The 10,692-nt window shown below is 40.0% G+C and overlaps 1 non-coding gene across 1 annotated transcript; it reads left to right on the top strand.

The window, feature by feature from the left end:
* The first annotated feature begins 9,947 nt into the window (after positions 1-9,947).
* On the top strand, positions 9,948-10,050 carry LOC113836983. The gene has a single exon (XR_003487525.1). It is a non-coding gene; the product is annotated as a small nucleolar RNA U13 (small nucleolar RNA).
* The last annotated feature ends 642 nt before the right edge of the window (positions 10,051-10,692 follow it).

The raw sequence follows: 10,692 nt of genomic DNA, 5'->3' as shown, positions 1-10,692 counted from the left end.
GACCCTCTGTTCGATATCACATATTTGTCCCTCTCCACCAGATTATTCTCATATATGTATAAAGGTCACTAAAAAACTTGCCCTAAACTACACATCCACTCCCAACTACCATCTAGTCTTTCTGATATCCATCGTACGAAAATGAAGGGTTTAAACTTTCCCACTTTTACAACTACATTTAGGTTTCAGTTCTCTGAGAGGGACAAACAAGTGTCTCTCTCAACAAAGGGCCATTTATCAAAAAATTACATTCAGGGACAAGAAAGAGCTCACAAACAAATCCTGAGTAAGCTCCACAATGTCTCAAGGACAGTTGCTACCACCCCCTTGAAATTTACCCAACTATATCCAAAGATAAAACCTCAGCCAATTAAAAGTATATTAATGTAATTGCTGCTTAGTTAGCCAATTATGTTTGAGATTACCTAACTGTCCCTAAAATTCCCCTAGTTTAAAAGGAGCCTGCATGCTCCATTTGGGGTAGTTGCATTTTGTACAAGTGAACAACCCCACATATGATGTTAAATAAACACTCTCTGTTCTTACATACTATTTTAGTCTAGGGTCTTCCCTCAGTGTCTTCTAGAGCCTTACATTTGGTGCATTAGGTACATTAGCCCAGAATCACTGGGGACTCCCAGCCCAATATAGAGCGTTCGTAGGGGAACCCAGTTTGTTCTCCACCAATGGGTCTGAGTGTGTCTCTGTCTAGTGTTTGTCTTATTCTCATCTGGTGTCCAAACACAATCTGGAGGTCACTGCAGGCCAGGCAGATATGCTAACTTCCTCCTAGCTAGGGGGTCCCAAGGACATTGGAGAGACCCCATCTGGTTGAGCCTGGTTACAGGACAGGTCACCATCAGTCAGAACCAGACGGTTCCACTCTGTCTTTGGTTTTGATGACTGTGGAGCCCAGGTACAAGACAGGCCACTGTCACTGTTCTGGTTTCTTTATTTTTTCTATTCTTTGTATGTCTTTATGTTGTCTCTGTATTTACCATGGACCCCCTTCCTTGCTGAAGCCTTGCTCACCGCCAGCCATGAGGAGAAAGAGGCAGTGGCAGAGGGAGCAGAGAGGGGCTGAGGGAGGCTAGCTGCCCAATGGCAGGCAGCAGAAGTGCCCAATGCCAGATGGAGGATGAGGCCAGTGGCTTAAGCCACAGCCACCGCCCAACCTTGAGCCCCATGTGAGTATATGGGGCTTTATGGCACCCACAGCAGAGGAGAGGAGCATCGAAGGTGTGGCAGAGAGTTACTGCCATCCAAATGTAGTGGGAGGGAGGATGTTTATGGATCCATTTCCATTCCCAAACCAGTTCCTTCCAGCATCCCCAATACACACACACCACTACAATTAATGACACTATTTCTCATCTGTCTGACCATACTCTCCCCCACCAAATCTACTACTCAACCTCCAAAACATGTTTTAAAATTGAACACATTCAGCATTTCTATTTAAATCTTTGTCCAAATGTAGAATTTAGTTACACCAGAGCAATTCAACAGCCTCCAAAATCCCATTATGCATTCCCCATTCCCATCCCCACCAAGTACATACTCCACAAAGCAGTTAAAACAATCTCTTTAAAGCAGTACTTCAGACATTACCCAGCTTAAATCTCTCCAAAGGCTTCTATATTAGTCAGGGTTCTCTAGAGGAACAGAATTTATAGAATGAGAGAGAGACAGAGAGAGAGACAGAGAGGGGGGGAGAATTAAATATATATGGAATTTATTGTATTATATATTCTAATTATATGTATGGAATTTATTATAATGGCTTTAGGATGTGGTCCAGCTAATCCAATAATGGCTGCCTATGAATACAAGGTCCAAAACTGAATGTCTCAGCTGATCTTCAATATATGCTGGAATCCCAAAGAAGTAGGCTCTTATGCCATTAAAGGAATGGGCTTGCACCAAAAGCAAGAGCTAGCAGGAAAAGAGGAAGAGCTTCCTTCTTCCATGCCCTTTATATAGGCTACCAGCAGAAAGTGTGGCAGATTTAAGGCCCAGATTAAAGGTGTATCATCCACCTCCAAAATGTGGATTAGAAGTGGGTCTTCCCTTGGCTGGGCATTGGTGGCGCACGCCTTTAATCCCAGGCAGAGACAGGCAGATCTCTGTGAGTTCGAGGCCAGCCTGGTCTCCAGAGCGAGTGCCACAATAGGCTCCAAAGCTACACAGAGAAACCCTGTCTCGAGAAAAAAAAAAAAAAAAAAAAGTGGGTCTTCCCACTTCAAATGATTTAATTAAGAAAAAATTCCCTCACCAGGTGTGGTAGAATGCACCATTAATCCCAGCACTCAGGAAGGCAGAGACAGGCAAATCTCTGTAAATTCAAGGCTAGCCTGGTTTACAGAGCTAGTTCCAGAACAGCCAGGGCTACACAGAGAAACCTTGTCAAAAAAACCCTAAAGGAAGAAGGAGGGAGGGATGAAGGGAGGGAGGAAGGGGGAGGGGAGCCCTCACAGGTATGCCCAGCCATTTGAGTTTTAGTTAATTCCAGATGTAGTCAAGATGACAACCAAGAATACCATCACAACTTCCCTTTACAAAGAAGAAAAAAATCTGAATTTCTATCATTATGACCACACATAACCCAGGTTTTCTCTCCAGTCCTAATAGCTGATATATCCTCCAGTGTCTATGCCAAAGATACAATGACATTTTTTTAAAGATTGTTTTTATTTTATGTGTATGAGTGCTTTGGCTGAGTGTGTGTGTGTGTGTGTGTGTGTGTGTGTGTACCTTGTGCATACCTGTGAATAGTTGTGAGTCACGACGTGGGTGCTGGGAACCAAACCAAGGTACTGTGCAAGAATACTTAGTGCTCTTAACTGCTGAGTCATCTGTCCAAGCCCCCGGCAATGACTTTATTTTTAAGCCTCTTCCTATCTCAAGGATTTTATATTCTTGAGCTAATCAATGTTTATCTTTATGTCCTTAAATGATTTCTTTATCACTATCACCCATGATTTATTCAGATTCTTACATAATCCACCTGAACTAGACTATATACTCAAGGACAAAAAAACAGAGTCTACCACATTCACCAAACTGATGACATAAGTAAATACACACTGATTGGAACAAACCAAAAATTATCTCTGACCCCTGATACCCCTTCAGCAAACACATATTTGCTCACTGCCCATGTTTTCTCGGTCTGCAGTGATGTATGATACAGGATCAGCAGGCACTTCTCCTGCGGACAAGAAAGTCTACTTTTCTTCATCATGTCAGTTCCACTACCTAAAACTGACACACACACACACACACACACACACACACACACACACACACACCATAATCCCAGCTAAAATTCTCAACACTGACTTTAATAAAAATACAACAATCAGGATTCCCCTTCCTTGGAAAGAAAAGAATGAAAAAAGAACTCATAAAGAGCCCTCTAAGTGGGTGATTTTATGGCAAGAGCTATGTAGAATATACAAGAGAACTTACCACTGACATTTCAACAAGTTTCAAGCTTAACTTTTCCCCTTTCAAAGGAAAGGAAATGAATCTTCTAAGTGAAGATACTCATATTCCTTGTTAAGTGGGAAACTGGGGTTGAGAGGATTACTGCAAAATTCTCAAACTTAAAGACATAGGCTGGTATTATACATTTTTTTTTAATTTTTGGTTTCATTTTCAGTATATTCTATCTCAGTAATAACTTTTATGTTAGGTTATACCAGGAAAACTTTTCATTCAGTCTCCCAAAAGATAAATGACAAACTTGGGGGGGGGGTCCTAACATGCAGAAATTCAGGAGCCAGTTATGGTGGAACATAATCCCAGCAATTAGGAAGTGGAGGCAGGAGGATTAGGAATCCAAGGCAAGCCTAACTAAATAGTGTGAGACCACCCTAAACTATGTAAGGCCTACTCAAAGAAAACTAAGGAAAGAAATTTAGAACTTAGATTTATTTAGATAAATAATACCTCTCTGGATTTCCTATTTAAAAAAAAAAAATCAAAGTAAGAAACATGGATTTTAGCTGACTGATTGTGGGGCCTTGGTCTCAACACTGTAATTAGCTACAGCTTTGGCCAATTCAATTAATTTCTCTGACCTTGAGGGCTTTCTCATTTACAAAATAGGAAACAGCAATCAATTACAATTTCCCTGAAGTACTAGCTGAGCATTAATTCTGGCACATAATGAGAAAGAGCAAACATTTTGAGGATAGTCAGCAGGTGGTAGTTTTAATAATCTCCTTATCAGTGTCACGGAGTTTCTATTTAAATCTTTATGATTATATCACTGTCTTCAATTATGATGTTGAATAACTTTAAAGGATTAAAATTTAAAGGATTACAGTGAGCCCTCAGAGTAGAAAATTTAAAATTAAAGTAAGAATTGGTTGGGGCGGAACACACGCCTGTAATAGCATTCAGGAAGCTGAGGCAGGAGCCTAAGCTACACAGTGATTAGTACCAAGCCTGCCAGGACAGGATCTCAAAAAAAGAAAAAAACAAAACAGTAGAATTCAAATCTAAAACACACACACACACACACAGACACACACACACACACACACACACACACACACACACACACACCCTAAATGAATGGAAGTGGACACTATTTAGAGAACCCTATATTTTGCATTTTGTGGAAATTTACAGGATCCACAACTACCAGGCTGTGTGTTAATTCTTTGTGTATATGCAACTGAAAGGATACATAGTTTCCATGTGGCTATAAAACAGGTGAAAATACACTTGCATTTTGTGTCTTTAATTACAAATTGCTTCTACCACAGCAAAAAGCAAACATGAACAGACCTTATAGTTCACACTCATCATTTCAAATACATTTCAGCAAGACATCAATAAATAACAGACCTATCAGATATAAAAGGCAAAAATAAATAATTACTAAACTCTGGAAAAGTTAGAGATCTACTAAGTTAGCTTTACACTGGTAGTCAGCACTGTTCTTAAATAAGTATAGCACTATTTTCTTGTCTGAACAAATGACTTACAGTGGAGAAAGACTGCCATCTAGTGATGACAAATTTCTAATACTCCTTAAAACATGAATTTGATATAACCAAATAAAACAGGCTGTTGAAAAAAAAACCAAAAACTACATTTGATCAAGTCTGTGGGTCCAAGGCAGGGAATGTAGCTCAACTGGTATCGTGGAGCCTTGCAAACAGAAAGACCCAGCACTGCTAAAACTGGGTATGGTGGGACATGCCAATTACGCCAACACCAGGGAGGCAGGCAAACAGAGGAGGATGATCAGGAGTTCAAGGCCATCCAGTTACACAGCAAGTTGGAGGCCAGCCAGGACTACCTGAGACCTCATCCCCCCAACTCCCAAAAAAATATAAGGCAGTCTTAAAAAGGTAGACTCTGAGATATTACTGTACTTCTCTGTGCTTCTGACATAACATATGTACATAATAGTTAATCAAGACAATGGAACAATCATGCTGTTGCTTACCTATGTCATTACAAGAATATTCTAGTACTACAAAAAGTAAACAAGAAGAAATGCTTAGAAATTAACACTGATTTTGATGGCCTAAAGTCTGACTCAAGTGAAATGGGGACCTAAAGAGTGTGATTTCCAAAACCTCCCTAATAAACTAAAGGATTTCACAAAAGCATATTTATACATCCTAGTGTACACTGCTTATAATACACTTTGATACATCACAGTGATTCTATATCCCTCTCCCACCTAGATAGACTTCAAAAGCATATTTTAAAAATTTCAACTGATAAAAGTGGCACTTAAAATTTGAATTCAACAAATATTTACCATTGTCCTACACTAAACTACTACAGAATTTTATGTCTTGCATGAAGCCAAAATTAGCCTCAATCTGTTGTTTCCAAAACAAGGAAGTAGCCACTTAGGGTAATACACGCGAATAATCTCTGCACTCAGGAGGCTGAGGTCAGCCAGGGCTAAAAAGGAAGACCTTGTTGGGAAGATAGAATGGGAGCTGGACTGTAGTAGTGCATGCCTTTAACCTCAGCACTCCAGAGGCTGATTTCTATAAGTTTGAGATCAGCCTTGGGCTACAGAGCAAGTTCCAGAACAGCCAGGGATACAGGGTTACAAAGAGAAATACAGTCTTCAAAGAAGAGAGAGAGAGACAGAGAGAGAGAGGGGGAGGGGGAGGGAGGAGGGAGGGGAGGAGGAGAGAGAGAGAGAGAGAGAGAGAGAGAGAGAGAGAGAGAGAGAGAGAGAGAGAGAGAGAGAGAGAGAGAAATTGAGAGTGAGGAATTCCATTGCAGGAAGTGTCAGCTGTGGATTAGCTACATCTACGCAGCATCTATTGACTTTTTTGGTTTGAGGAGTGCCAACCCTGGTGTTTCACCTTCCTATCCTACTACAAGAGATAAACAAACACACTGAGTTACCTTGTCAGTGATCAGTTAACAGAAGAGTGTGTCGCAACTCTCACCAATGAGAAGGGAAATCTGTTAGTGAAAGGCCAAAGTGGGGACAGGAGAGTTATGTCCCCTGGAGGATGCAGGAAAGAGGTTGCTTTCTTACCTTAAACACTGCCCTATGAAAATAAGACACTTAAAGGCGGGTGAAGCAACTACCCTAAAAAAAGAGGAAAGTGTGCCAATAATCTGGGCTTAGAAGGGGTGGAAAAGTGGAAAATACCTGAGTCCTGCACTGTGGAGAAATCCTGAACAGTTGTCTCTAGATACTTTACATAATAATTTGCAATTATTTAAGCCACTTTCCCTCTATATTCTGCTATTTGCATACTAAAGTATCCTAAATGACAGAATGTTGTACAGTTTTCAAAGGTAGCAGGCAAATCAAAAAGACAGACAACAAACTATCAGTATCCACTGCTTTATAAGAACTCAGGTCTCCAGCCTCAACTAACCTTCCCCTTTTCTTCCATTTCAAAGTATATATCATCCACTTTTAGAACCACAACTCGCACCTAACTTCTGAGGAACCATCTCTAATCACTCAGAGCCTTTCATGCCCACCTCATTTGTAAATACTGCCCTCACAAAATTTATTAAACTATGTTCTGATGCACTTTTCAATTATCAATCTCCTCATACTAGAATATTAGTTTCCCCTTGGGCAGACTTGTCTTACCCATTTTATCTCCAGGTATTTTCACAGGGCCTGGAAATGGAAAGATTCTATCGTCCACATGGAAAATATGCAAAGAGAAGACAATGCATGTGATTTACCCTTGTTTTAGAGGTGGGTGCAAGAATAATGCAAGAAACCAAACATATCTGCTGAGATTTCTTGAGACCAAAGGGAAATTAAAACACAAAGGACTAAGCATTTTAGTTTGGGATTTTGGTTTTGATTATCCAAAAAAAAAAAAAAAATTCCGGAGTTGTTCTGGTCTTTTCTTTTTTGAATATCTTTTTTAACTTGTCATGGTTTTATCCCTCAAACATTTTCTTCTCATTAAACTCCATAAAAGCATCATTAGTATTTTTGTTTATTCCAAAAGTTAAAAATAAAGTGGAAAAACAGATTTGAGCATGATGTTGAAAGAGAACCACAAGAGGTCAAAAAAAGTTTATATCCCTTCTCCTTACTTCAGTATGTCTATTGATTGTATTAAAATTTGGATACACTGGGTACAAGAGAAAATAAGCCATTGCATATCATCATCAGTACCTGGAGAAACACATTGTAATTAATGAAATCTAAGCTAAGCACAAAACCTGTGACAGTTAATATTGTTGATCTGTCAACTTGTCTAGAACCACCTAGGAGACAGGCCTCTGGGAATGTCCATGATGCAGTTTCTAGATTATATTAACCAATATGGAAAGACTCACCATTACATGGGCTAGAGCAGTGGTGCTCAACCTTTCTAATGCTGTGACCCTTTAATACAATTCCTCATGTTGTAGTGAGCCCTGTCTTAGTTAGGGTTTCTAGTGGTGTGAAAAGACACCATGACCACGGCAACTCTTATAAAGGAAAAACATTTAATGGGGTGGCTTACAGTTTAGGAGGTTTAGCTCATTATCATCATGGTGGCATGAAGGCAGACATAGTGCTAGAGAAGTAGCTGGGACTACATCTTGACTTGAAGGCAACAGGAAACAGTCTGTCTCATTGGGTGTAGCTTGAGCTTAGAAGACCTCAAAGCCCACCCCCACAGAAACACACTTCCTCCAACAAAGCCACACCTACTCCAATAAGGCCATATTTCCTATTATTGCCACTCCCTTTTGTGGCCACTTTCTTTCAAAGATCCACAACCCCCAACCATGAATTTATTTTTGTTGCTACTTCATAACTCTAATTTTGCTACTGTTATGAATTACAATGTAAATATCTGTGTTTCCTGATGGTCTTAGGTGACACCCCAAAGTGGTAGTGATCCACAGGTTTAATAACACTGGGATAGAATCTAAGAACAATAAAAAGGAAGAAGCAAGCTGAACACCAGCATCTCACTGTTGGAACACAATCCATGAATGAAGCTGGGTGAGGAGATTTCTGAGACATTGTAAAAATACTCCAAGTAAACAAGAAAACCTCTTTTCCTCCATAATAATGGGTTGTTCTTGGAATGTACATTCATGCTTCTACCAGGTATAATAACAGGAGTAGATTTTATTTTAGGTTACCCCATCAACTTACCCATTATTGTTCAGAATGATGTTTCAAGCATGACTTGTCCTCTTGACTGCATACAGTCTAAGGTCATGTGACCTTTGCTCATATGACCTTGCTGATCCCTCAAGAATACACTTAGAATATAAGTTGTGTGGTGCTCTGAATAAAGCTGGCCATTGCACGAGACCTTAGTCAGTCTCATGTTTAAGCTCCACTCTCCCAGGTTCACAACACCAACTATAGTGGTTAGCATTTCATAACTGCATTTTCTGGACGTGGTGTAAGGCAACCAAGTGCCTTCTACTCTTGCCACCCTGCCTTCCCCAACATGATGGACTGTATCCCCTTGAACTGTAAACCAAAATAAACCCTTCCTCCATGAAGTTACTTCTTGATAATATCTAAGATAATACACAAATGTTTTTGTTAACACCTCATAAGAGCAAACATATTCCAATTTTTTTTTTTTTTTTTTTTGGTTTTGATTTTTCGAGACAGGGTTTCTCTGTGTAGCTTTGTAGATCAGGCTGGCCTCGAACTCACAGAAATCCACCTGCCTCTGCCTCTCAAGTTCTAGGATTAAAGGTGTGCATCATCACCAATTCTTTTTCTATCTTTACAGTACTCAATGGACCTGACTGGCTTCACCAAGACAGCCCAGACAACCAAGAGGATGCTGTGAGGAAATTCTGCCTTAGGCAAGAAGAGAAGCACTTCTTTTGAATGGGTGGGCACTTTCAAAAGAATAGGTTAAAAACAGAGCGGGGCAGCTTCAGTTGGCACCTAGCCAAAGAGCCTACTAAAGACTGTGGCTTGGAGATGTGAGGGTGATCTGATCACCAGGGTTGATTCAGCTGATCTGGCTGGCTAGGCAGGTGTTCCCTTCCTCCCTCACCACTCCATGTGCATCCCTCCCAAAGCTGCTTGCTCAGTCAAAGAGGACAAGCTTCCCTGAAGAGGAGGACCAGACTTCGGTCAAGGGTATATGAGTAGCTGGGTTCCCCTGCTAGAACCTCCAAACAAGCTCTCAAGAATGTGGCCTGGGTTAAATGCAACTAAAAAGTCTCAGATGAAGAGAATTTGTCACAAAACATCAGACAAATCAACAATAGAAATCAAACAGGAAATAAGCAAATGAAAGCAAGGACAGTCCAAATTCAAGATATAGAGACTGTCATAACTAATGCCATGACATTATCCTGCTAGAACAGATCATCATCATTAGTAACTGAAGATACAAAAGCTCAACAAAGTTTGTCAGTGGTTTCATTTTTGTCCTTTGTACAAATCTGTGTTAAAAGCAAAAAGATTCATTCTACTACTTTTTAGCTGAACATGAGGCAGTATGGGGGGGGGTCATAAACATGATGATTAAGTATTCACATCGATGGGTGACAATTACCTCCCTCAAACCTTATTAAGAAGTCAGGTACATTACCCATCTGACATGAGAAAAAGAAAAAAGAAAAAAGAAAAAAAAAAAAAAAAAGAATCCTGAGCTACACATTAAGCTAACCTGGGATACAGTAAAATCCTGCCTTTAAAAAGAATGAAAACTAGGCAGTGTGGTGTACTGTAATTCCAGCATTCAAATACATAAGTAGGAGGATCACTGCAAGTTCAAGGCCAGCCTGGTATCCACAGTGAGTCCAGGCAAACCAGAGCAATTTAAAACTCTATAAGTCCGTGGCAATGAAGACCCTGGGGGACAGATGAAAAATAATAGAGCTGTTTCTGTCCAAAAAAACTTGATAGAGAATGAAGTAGCAAAATAATTGGTGTTCCCTGTGAGCAATGCAAAGCATTAGATACACTATGAAAAATGCTTCTACTCATAATCTAATAATCTAAATTAAGGTTCTAGACCATTAGTGCATGACTTCTCAGAAAAGAAAATAAAGAACATTTGTAGTTCAGTTACTGAACTGAAAAGGAATAGAAATCAGGGTTCTATTAAACACCTATACCTTCATACTCCTGTTATATACAGGAGAGACAGCCTCCAGCTCTCAAAAAGGAGACAAATGAAGGGACCTCAAAATGAATAAAGCCAAGATATCTCAGTGAAAGGTAAAGGGAGCCTACAAAGA

Source organism: Cricetulus griseus, chromosome 8, assembly GCF_003668045.3.
Source record: "Cricetulus griseus strain 17A/GY chromosome 8, alternate assembly CriGri-PICRH-1.0, whole genome shotgun sequence".
In the NCBI taxonomy this organism is placed as follows: domain Eukaryota; kingdom Metazoa; phylum Chordata; class Mammalia; order Rodentia; family Cricetidae; genus Cricetulus; species Cricetulus griseus.
The sequence above is the reverse complement of the archived record's forward strand: the minus strand, read 5'-3'. Positions and strand labels throughout refer to the sequence as shown.